This window comes from Lemur catta, chromosome 22 (genome assembly GCF_020740605.2).
Source record: "Lemur catta isolate mLemCat1 chromosome 22, mLemCat1.pri, whole genome shotgun sequence".
Classification (NCBI taxonomy): domain Eukaryota; kingdom Metazoa; phylum Chordata; class Mammalia; order Primates; family Lemuridae; genus Lemur; species Lemur catta.
In genome coordinates, this window is record NC_059149.1 from 19,003,106 (window position 1) to 19,014,629 (window position 11,524).

At 39.6% G+C, this 11,524-nt stretch overlaps 1 long non-coding RNA gene across 1 annotated transcript in view; it reads right to left on the reverse strand.

The window, feature by feature from the left end:
• Nucleotides 1-5,582, reverse strand: part of LOC123626399 — a 48,627-nt gene extending 43,045 nt beyond the window's left edge. Inside the window, exon 1 of the long non-coding RNA XR_006730840.1 lies at nt 5,359-5,582. This is a non-coding gene — a long non-coding RNA (uncharacterized LOC123626399). The remainder of the gene's footprint in view (nt 1-5,358) is intronic.
• Between the last annotated feature and the right edge of the window lie 5,942 nt (nt 5,583-11,524).

Genomic DNA, 11,524 nt, shown 5'->3' on the forward strand with positions numbered 1-11,524 from the left:
TTAAGGAACATCAGTGGAAATCATTCACTAGGATAAAAAAAGTTAAAGAAAGATAGCAGCCCTACTCTCTGACAAAACATTCTGGTCACATTTACCGTAAGAGACAACTGAACTTGATTACTAGTCTAATTCAGTATGGCATTTCCTATATGCATACATTTATGGATGAAGCAGGTAGCTTAAAGGTAAGCAAATTAGTCTGCCAGCAGATTTTAAACTGAGGTAAAATGAGAGTTTAGGACAGAATAAAAGACAATAATGATATTTTTAGTCTATGCTATATATGGTGCTATAAGAGTTAAAAGTTCCAGCTGAAAACTTACAAAAAAGCACTCTGAAAATCTATACTTTTTTTGTGTCATTGCTCTTTGGTGCTAAGAGGTTCTCAAGAAAGTGAGTACCTTGTGTACCATTTGTGCTATAATATTTAATTACAGTGAGTGTACAAAAGATTAGCTGTCTCAAAGATTCTTTTGAAATCAGATTGCACATCAAAACTGCATTGTGCCTTGCTAAGTAAGCAAATTTAAGAAAGAGGAGAAGGTGATGTCAAGACTTATTGCAAAATGAACAAATAAAGGAATAGGATTTGCTTGGTGTTCAGCCTATTAAAGCATAGCCAAATGTCAGCCTTCATTTGTCAACTTAAATATGTTTTTCTAAAATTTACAAAGATTCAGTCTACGGAAAGTAACCTTTAGCTAGTATTTGGACTGAGAAATAAATTAAACAACAGGAAAATGCTAGATAGATGATACTAATAACTCAATTTCTCATAGTGATAAATTACCACTAAGCATGTACATTAGTAATTCAGATAAAGATATTTGTGGCCTTTTATTTTTGTTATTTGACTGATTATAAAATCAATACATGTGTTTTCTCTCCCAGATACCTGAGTTTTTAGAAGCCCTGGTTAATTTTTGTTCCACAATAGCTAGACCCCAAATACAACATACGCCAAAGCATTTCTAGTCTCCAGTAATTTTCCCCCCTTCACAATTAAAAACAAAAAGTAAAAACAAATTTTCTAAAAATCCAAGAGCTGAGCTCCAAGTAGCCAGGAGTGGGAACTAGGTAACTTGGAGCCTACATTAGACTTGCTGGAAATAACCAAGAACCGGATCACATAGGTGAGGACCCCAGCCAGAGCAACAGAATCACAGGTGGATGGAACCAGAATGGTAGGTGGGAGACTGCAGGTTTTATGAAGGGGTAGGATTGCCCTGAAGCCAGAGTTCTTTACAGGCACTGTGAGAGCGTATTGGGCTTTGAAATAGCAATGAAAATAGGACCTGATTACAAGCCCCCCTGCTCTGAGTTAAAACCTTTAACTGTCCCAAAGGGTCCTGAGATGAGTCTATACACATACACACGACTGGCTGAAGCAAAAGAAACCATCCCACAAGACTATAATCAAGCATTATCTTTTAAAGAATTCTGTCAACTCCAGATACTAGCCTCTGTGAGTGAGAATCAACAGCAACAATAAATTTAGACCCAAATATAATGCAGATGTTAGAACTGAATACAAAATACAGAAGAGCTATGTAAGAAATTAACCATGGAATTTCAAAAAAAGGATACACACACACACAAATATATATATATATATATAGGGATTAAACAGATATACTTATCAGATAGAATTTCTAGAAATGATTTAATTGCTGAAATCAAAACCTCCGTGGAGACCCAAGACTAAGTAATCGGTATTAGATTTATCCTTCTACCATAAACTACAACAAAGAATTCAGGGCCTTGATCCTTGAAAGAAGGGAAGAACAACGTGGTGACCTCTACGTTCACTCTGGCTTTCTTCCCGAGAGCACTTTCCAAACTGCAGCACAAGGAAGTGGAGCCCAAACAGAAAACAGCAGGCTCATGGGATGGCGGATATGAGACCAGAGTTAAAGATAGCTCAGGTAGCTGAAATCTGTGGGAAGGGGAGCTATGCAAAAAAGAGGCACCAAAAATCTGCACAAGGGTGTCCTTACTCTTTCTTAAGTATTTGACTAATACTAAGCCGCACATAAGCAGGGCAAGACTCCCTGAGGCATGGCAGAAAACAGCTACTGGAGTGTCACAGTGCTGGGAGCCATCAGCGTTCGAATCGGTCAGAGTGTAAAGGTCTCACTAAACAACCCAAGAATATTTTTTTATTTCAAAATACTAAGGGTGTACAAAAGTTTTTGTTACATGGATAAACCCTATAATGCTGAAGTCAGGACTTTCAGCGTGCCTGCCACCAGGACAATGTTCACTGTACCCAACAGGTAAGTTTTTAATCCCTCAACCCTCTGCCACCCTCCCCCTTTCTTAGTTTCCAGTGTCTTTACATCTTTTTATGCCCATGTATACCCATCACAACCCAAGAATTAAGGTCACACCTTAGGAGTAATTAAGCTCTGACAAAATCAAGTTGGCCCATGAGTACAGTAATACTGCTGGAATAAAACTCAGTACTCTTTAAAGGAAGACAACAAAATCCCTGTTTTTAACAATGGAGTATCCACAACATTGGATCTATCAAGTAAACAAGTATTATGTATACTAAGAAGGAAAATGTAACTCTTAACCAGGGGGGAAAGTAGTTCATAGAAACAGGTCCAGAGGTGACCAGATAGTTGAAATTAGCCGATAAAACCTTTGAGAACTATTATAAATATGTTCCAGAGTTTAAATGAAAAGAAGGACATAATGAGAAAAATAGGAATTAGAAACAGAAAAAACTATAAAAGCCAAATGAAAATTCTAGAATTAAAAAACCCAGTAATGCTATAATCCTAGCACTCTGGGAGGCCAAGGCGGGTGGATTGCTCAAGGTCAGGAGTTCGAGACCAGCCTGAGCAAGAGCGAGACCTCGTCTCTACTAAAAATAGAAACAAATTATCTGGCCAACTAAAAATATATATATATTTAAAAAAATTAGCCGGGCATGGTGGTGCATGCCTGTAGTCCCAGCTACTCGGGAGGCTGAGGCAGTAGGATCGCTTAAGCCCAGGAGTTTGAGGTTGCTGTGAGCTAGGCTGATGCCACGGCACTCACTCTAGCCCGGGCAACAAAGTGAGACTCTGTCTCAAAAAAAAAACAAACCCCAGTAATGAAATAAAAGTTCATTGTATGGCCTTAATAGAAGATTGGAGACAGAAGAAGAAAGAATCAGTAATCTTGAAGGCAAGGAAATATGAACTAGCCAAACTGATCCACAAAGAGAAAAAATACTGAGAAAAAGAAAAGAACAGTACCTCAGTGACCTACAGAGCTATATAAAACATAATTCCATAGGTGTGATTGGAGATCAAGAAGGGGAGAAGTGGGGACAGAAGAAAAATTAAAGTGGTAATAGCCAAAATTTTTCCAAATTTGAAAAAATGTATAAATCAGAGTTTTAAGAAGTTTAACAAACCCTAAACAAAGTGGTCCACATCTGGTCATATCCTGATCAAACTGCTGGAAAGCCAAAAAAAAACTTTTTAATCTTGAAAGCAGCCAGAAACAAAAGATATATTACATACAAGGGTAAGGATAAGAATAATCACTGGCTGGTTATCAGTAACAATGGAGGGCAGAAGGTGGTGGTATAACCTCTTTAAAGTGTGTAAAGAAAAAGGAAGTGTCAATCTAGGATACTGTATCCAGCAAAGTAGCCTTTAAAAATAATAGTAATATAAAGACACCTTCAGACAAAGATTATCAGAGAGAATGCAACCAGCAGACCAGCACCACAAGAGAAGTTAAAAGTGGTTCTTCAGGCAGATGGGGAATGAAAGCAGCCAGAAATTTTCATCTATGCAAAATATTAAAGTTTACCATAAGTGATAAATTTTTAGTAGATACACAATTCTGTTCTCTTAATATCTATACAAAGGCAATTGGTTAAACAAAAAGTAACAATGCATTGGTTGAGTTTATCATCAAAATGTTTCATGATATCACAAAGGACAGAAAGGGATAGATGGAAGTGTACTGTTGTAAGATGCATTATAGGTACAATGGTATAATATTAATTTAGTTAATATATATTGTAACCTATCAAAGATGAGATAAAATGCAAGTAGAGGAGATAAAATGCAATAATAAAAAATACTGGTTAACCCATGAGGAGGAAACAAAAACATGGAAACAAAAATAGAAAAAAAACAGCAAAGTGATCACATAAATCCAACCAAATTAATAATTGAATTAAATGTAAGTTCACTAAACATTCCAACCGAAAGATGCTATCACACTGAATTTTTTAATGAAGACTATCAACTATTTAGAAAAGATGTACTTTATGTAAAGACATGTATAAGATACATGTAAAATAAGTGAAAAAATACCATGCAGACACTAAAGAAACGAGTGGTTATATTAACATCAGACAAAATTGGCAAGGAGTATAAAATCACAGAACAATTTAGGCAGGGACAGTTTGATATAAAAAGCTATTGGAATGATGGTAAATTGACCAGTGAGAGGTAAAGAGAATTCTAACAAAGGAGCAGCAGATGTCAGGAGCAACCATTATCACTAGGACAAAGACAGCGCTCCCAACATAGAGCTTCCCCCTACTTGGGCTAAGATCCAGGCTTCTTTGAAAGGGCCCACCTTTGATTCACTGGATGGTGAAGTCACTGAGGTGCCTCAGAAGTGGGACTTGCTGGAAGTCTATGGGGTGCCAGGAAGGCCATCCACAAGGAAGTGGAATCTTAAATCATCGGAGTCCTCAGTGAGCTTCCAATCCCACTGAGCATCAGAGGGAGCCTCTGGTGGCTGGGCACTGCTGGAACCGGGAGCTGGAGAGGCAGCCCTCTGCGAGAGCCCCGCACACTGACTCGCAGGGTGGCTCTGGGATGCTAGGGCTGAAAAGGAGTTGTGGGGTGCAGTGACCTGGGTTGGGGTGCTGTGACCTGGGTTGGGGTGCAGCTCTATACTATCTGGGGTGCCAGATACACCATCCCTGTCTGAGTTGAGCACCGGAGAGAGCTGCATCCTGCAGGAACCTAGCACAGGAGAAACCACACAGGGAACAAGTGGGGGCTGGCAGGGGTGCAGAGTTCACGCTGTAAGAGCCTAGAGAGTGAGCCATACTGAAACCAGGAAGAGAAAATTCCTTCCGCCTCTACTGTCCCTCCAGAAACCCCTACTGACAAGGTCTAGCACCAGGTTGGTTGGCAAAGGAGAAATAGTTACAAAATCCATCATAATTATTACAGAGTAAGCAAAAAGGGTGAATTTGGAGATAAGAAATAAATCAATAAACAGCACGGTCCCCCATTTTGACTACTTAGTGTCCATATACATAACCCTCTGCACACGTTTGACTGCTGTACAGCAATAAACAACTATATCTTCACCTAACAGGATACTCACTGTCTTTTCAAAATGAGGCAATGCACACAGCCCTGCAGTCACTGTATACACCGCTGCGGCTACATTAATCGCCACTCAGAATCCATTCCAGTTCCACCGAATAGTCTGTTGTATAAAGACTCATTGTAGGGTTAACCTCTAGCAACTTGTACCTAAAATTTTTTTTAATGGAAAGGAGAGAGAAGACGAAAATATTAGCATTTACCCATAAACATACCTATGAGAAGCAAAAATAAAATATGCAAAGTGACGACAGTCCTTTTCTCTGCAATTGGTCATGAGGCCCAAATTGCTTCCCTTTTCCACTAGCCATTCATTGCCTCCACCTTCAGGCAGAACCTCAGCTGAAGATTCTTAACTTGATAGAGTAATTCAAACCCTCATTCCTGAAGGGTCTGAATCCTTAATTGTCCTGCCTTTTTTTGGTTTCTGAAGTTTTCCATTAACCTCTCCTGTTGCGTATAGAGTACTAATAAAAACCCCAGAAAAACTCCTAGGTAACAGACATAGTCCTTTTTGTCCCTAATGTGGAGCAACAAGCCAGTTTCTTCTTGGTATCAGGGATCAATCACTCCACCTTTCTGCTGTTGATCCAGTAGCAAAAGCCGTCCAGAACAGCCAGATGGCAATCTCTGCCTTCTCCAGTCCGGTGGAACCACCCTTGTGTCCCCTAGTGGAAACCACGATCTCCTTTAGGACTAAGATCTCCCAACTAACCGAGTCAAAGATGCCAGAACTTATATTCATGAGTGAGATGTTCCTCATGTTTTTTTACAGAAAATAAGATAGATATTTATAAATTGTTATGTATGAATCATGGGCAGCAACAAAGAGTTATTTTCTCGTTATTTTATTATAAAACTGTGTTGTTGGTTTACACCCACCTCCTTGTGGGTAAAATGCTAACTCCTTCATGCTGTAGGGTTGGCTTCATGGCCGCGTGACCAGTGCAGTGCACAAAGCCCCGTGTCAGAAGGCTTCCATGCATGGGTTTTAATCCTCTGCAGTCACCCTCTTGGAATTCTTAATAATGTTATCTTTGAATTTGTGTTTTGTACGTGAAGTCAGTGGGACAGTGACACTTGTGCAGGGGCTTCCAGCCTCTGCTCACACTTGGCTTTCCTTCCCACTCCCTCACCTCCCGGGGCCTCTTGGCCACCCTATGCCTTGCCTGGACTCCCCACCCTGCCCAGCTGCTGCTGCCAAGCCCCCGGCAGGAGCCTGGGTGCAGATGTGGGTAGGGCAAGTCTTGGCGCAGGGCATGGGAGGCCATCCTGCCCTGGTGCCATGGTGTGTCAACTATAGCCAGCCAGAAACCAGCTCAGTGGACATGAGCCTTCCACTCACCCCTAAACCAAGTACTTAGATAAGCATTTTAGCCCGAAGGTTGCAGTACCCTCAGGGGTTGCTTATCCACTGTGGGAAGGGGCGTTGTCTGACTTGACTCCCCACGGTGCTACCCCAGCTAGAGCCTGGCGTGTCAGTGCAGCAGCTGGCAGGAGAGGTAACCTGAAAGCAGTCAGGCCTGAGCAAACGCATGTGCATCCTGCATCATAAGATGGGGTCCCAGGGCACCTGTGAGGGTCCACACTTACCCTGCAGATATCCTCATGCCTGAGGGAGCATACCCATGGCTTGCTCCATGCTGGATGAACTCTTCTCCTTCTTCCAACCTTTCCAAGTCTGCCTTGCATGTGCCTCTTCTGGCCAGCTGGAGGCATGCTCAGATACCTTGCCATGAAATATGAATTATGTAACTTCAGTGATTCCACATAGGAGTTAAATGCTCTGATATTTGCATTTAAAACTGGCATTGTACAATATTAAGATGAACAGTAAAAGTCATACTATTAATTTAAATTTTTAAATTTTTATTTACTTAGAATGACATTAAGTAGCAAGTAAAAAACACCATGACAAGTTGAGAAAGACCATACAATAAGGGAGAAAGTTTCATATTTTAATACCTTATACCACACTGTTTCCTGTTTTTTTAAACAAAGGGCTCTGCATTTTCATTTTGCACTAGGCTCCAAAAATTATGTAACTGATCCTTTCCTGGCATAGGGACATTTGGGCCAGTGTGCAAGTGTATCTGAGTTTAGAGAAATTTAGGGTAGTGAGAAACAGATAAAGGAAAGAGTAATATTTTATGCTACTCGGAAGGGGATATTGATCTCTCTCAAAATTTTAATGGAAGAGAAAAGATGGTAAGTATGCTGCTCATGACACCAAAAATCCCACCAATGTAGCAATAAGCTCTAGGAGAATTTGATGTTTAAAGAGCAGTTATGAGGAACTGTCTGAACTGATTCCTTGAGTTTCATCACTATGACTTAGGGATTCTATTTCACAACAAAATCCCAAGTACTTTTACTTTAAAAAGGGTGCAAAATTAGACTTGCAACTCCAACAGAATGTAAAGTTATAAAAAAATATTTAATAGATAACAGCAAGATGTTATACCTTTTTTTAAATATTTTGCATGAGGCAGAAGCTATTTAGGAAAAAATGTGGTTTAAAGAACACAGAACATACCTTCAACTGTTTGGCAGAGCCGTGGGCCCTGGGCAGACACAGATCAGCTAGCCTTGGAAAAATTAGGGAGGAAAATAAAGACAGCTGCAAAGAGACAACACAAGAACTAGCAAGTAAGGGCATCGACTTTGTCTTTCTTTACCCAATGCTAGGAAGAATACTGGCCACCTCACTTTTCAGTAATGAATATACACATCATCATCTTCAAACACAGAAGAATGAGGAACAATTGTTTAAAAGCCACTGAAATGACTCTCACCTCCTGTCCTCCATCGTCATAAAATGTCTTGCCAGAGAAGCATTTTCATTCAAGATGAATAGGTAGTGATTAGCACTTTTCTAAAAGCAAATTGTCTGAGGTTCTGTGTACTTGATTTCCTGATACCCATTCCTCATTAAGGTGATTCATGAAATTTTTCAGTTAGGTTCCTATGGTATTTTTTTTTTTTCATCGATTTGGTTTCTACCTTTCAACAAAATGAATGAGTCGGTGTATCATCCAGACAGGTGTGGACTTGCATAATTATAAAGTTAAATGATCCATGCAAAGAATTGAGAAAAGGGGCAAGGACTAAAATCAGAATCTAAACAGACATAACTATTTCAAAAAGGATACATTAGAACATCTGAATAAACAGGTGATCACATGTAGCCTATCTATTCAGAATAACATGGTGGTTAAGCATGGGCTCTACAGTCAGACTTCGCTAAGTTCAAATCTTGGCTGTTTCACTAACTACCTTCAGAGTTAAGCAAGGTTCTTACACTTTCCACACCTCCACTTTTTCATCTGAAGGATGTCATAGTGACAGCAGCTGTGCTCTAGGGCGGTCCTGAGAATGAAATGGGAAACTGCCGTAAAGCACCAAGCCTAGCACATAGGAAACACTTAGTGAATGTTAGTTACTGTTATTCCAGAAATAATGATGCTATTCACTTAGAATCAGCTTATTTGTAATTAATGTTAACTTGGCCTTAAAGATCAAAATGAAGGTAAAAATTCATGGGCTATTGAAAAAATATAACACAGTACTCATTGTTAAAGTGGAATAAAAACAGTTAAAAGAAAAAGGTTTTTCAAAATTTCTTTTGGCAAATATTGCCAAATAGTTTAAACCAATCCTATACACATTTCCTATTCTTTATTTTCCTATTCTTTATTATACTGTTCCATGAGGGGGGGAAAGGATATATTTTAACTGTTTTTACCACTTTCATTTATTTAATCTCTTGAGTTTCAATCACCTACTTAGTCTTATTGAATATTTTATGCTGTGCATGTGAAATACATAGTCCCTAGTGCTATTTCTGTCTACTAGTTTTCCTTGCTCCTAAAAACAGAAATGAGGAATGCCTACAGCTGAAAAAAAAAAAAAATCTATCTTCCTGTCACCAGCTCCTTCTGCTGATATCTCACGGATCCAAATTATATGTTCACATAATTTGCATTTTCCAACTCTTAGATTTTTCGGGAAAAAAACCCATCAAGTTAGGTCAAAATACATTCCTTGTTATTGCAGAAAATTGCTTCTATTGGCCTACATCTAGGGTCATATAATTTGTCATCCAAACCAGGACACTTTTGAAAGTGAAAAGGAACTCTGTTCACAATTACATCAGAACAACACAAACTGGGACTGCCTCCGGTAAACTAGGACATGTGGTCACCTTTCCCATGTCCCTCTCTTGCTGGCTTATTCCCTTTTATTCCTTCTTTTTTCCCCTCTCTTGATTTTATCCCTTCTTTTCTCTCCCTCTTTGTTCTCATTATGTCTCTCACTGGCTCTTCCCATATCCCCCAAGTGGCAATAATTTGCTATGATTAACTGGAGCGGGGATACTCACTAAATAAATGCCTCATATTCAAACCCAGTCAAACAAATGCTACAAAACAATCGTTCCTTTGCTGCTGTATCAGTTATCTATTGCTGCAAAACAAATTACTCCATAATGCAGTGGCTTAAGAAAACACACACATTATTTCACACAATGTCTGAGTCAGCCAGGAGCAGCTTGGCTGGGTGATTCTGGCTTGGGGTCTCTCGTGAGGGTGCAACCAAGCTGTTCACTCCAACTACAGTCACCTGAAGGAATGACTAGGGCCGGAGGACTGACTTCAGGAGCGCTGACTGGCATGGCTGTTGGCTGGGGGCTCTGTCCTTTGCTACACAGGCCTCGCCACCGGGCTGCGCGTGACATGGCAGCCGACTTCTTACAGAGCAGGTGATCTGAGAAAGAGGAAAGTCACAATGTCTTTTTTTTGACCTAGTCTTTGAAATTCCCACCATCAATTCTGCTTTATTCTATGTATGAGAAGTGAGTCACTGAGTGCTCTGGTCTGGATGTTTGTGTCCCACCAAAATTCATACGTTGAAATCCTAATCCCCAAGGTGATGGTGCTAGGAGGTGAAGCCTTTGGGAATTGATCAGGTGATATGGGTGAAGCCTTCATGAGTGGGATTAGTGCCTTTACAAAAGAGCCTCCAGTGAGCTTGTTCACCTCTCCCACCATCCAAGAACACAGCAACAAGTTGCCTTCTATGAACCAGAAGGCTGGCCTTCGCCAGACACAAACCTGCCAGTGCCTTGCCCGTAGACTTCCCAGCCTCCAGAGCTGTGAGAAAGAAATTTCTGTTGTTTATCAGCTGTCCGGTTTATGGTATTTTGTTATAGCAGCCAGAATGGACTAAGACACTAAGTCCAATCAACACTTGAGGGGAAGGCAATTAGTCTCCACTTCCTGAAAAAAGTGTCAAAGAATTTGTGCACATATTTAAAACCATCACATCTATATAGTTTTTCAAATTCTTTGACTCTGATTTAATTTTACTTCTGGGACCCTATCCAAAGAAACCAAAGATAATATAAGGGAAATGCAATATGAGCTAAGTTATTTACATTATGTTAGACCAGCAAAAAATTTGAAAACACCTAAATATCTAGCAATAGGGGAATGATTTAATAAATTATAGTACTTCCATAGAATAGAATATTGTGCAAATATTTAAAATTGTTCTGAAGCCTATATAGTAGCGTGAAAAAATGTAGCAAAATATTTATGAGAACACCAAACTGTACGTATGCTATCATTTCAACTCTAAAAAAAATACACAAAAAGAGACCAGATGGAAACTAAAATAACAAGAAAATGGTTTGTGCTAATTGGTAAAACCATGGGAGGATTTTTTCTTTCTCTGTATCCAAATTTTCTGCTATATAGCTGTTAGGTATTATTCCACTACATGTAATTCTGTTATAATTTTTTTTACTTTCAAAAAGATAATTAAAGATAAAATTGACTTTTTAAATAAGGATTCAGTAGTCATTTTTTTTTTCTATGTAGCAAAAAGTAGACTGTCCTGAGATTTACCGATAGGCTGGGGGGTGTTATATTAGTAATGGATCAGCCAGGGAAGAGATGACACATTCAAAAGTGGTAATTGAGAAGAATTTAATTAAAGGAAACCAACAGGGTATGGTTGAGCACCCTTGGGAGTTAGGCGATCCCCCACCCCACCCTACCCCAGGCCTGAGAGGCAAAGGGAGACAATAGGTATATTTCACAGAAGCTACGATCTTCAGTGTCAGGTTGGGGGAGGTAGAACAAATACTCCCATGTTATTGTCTA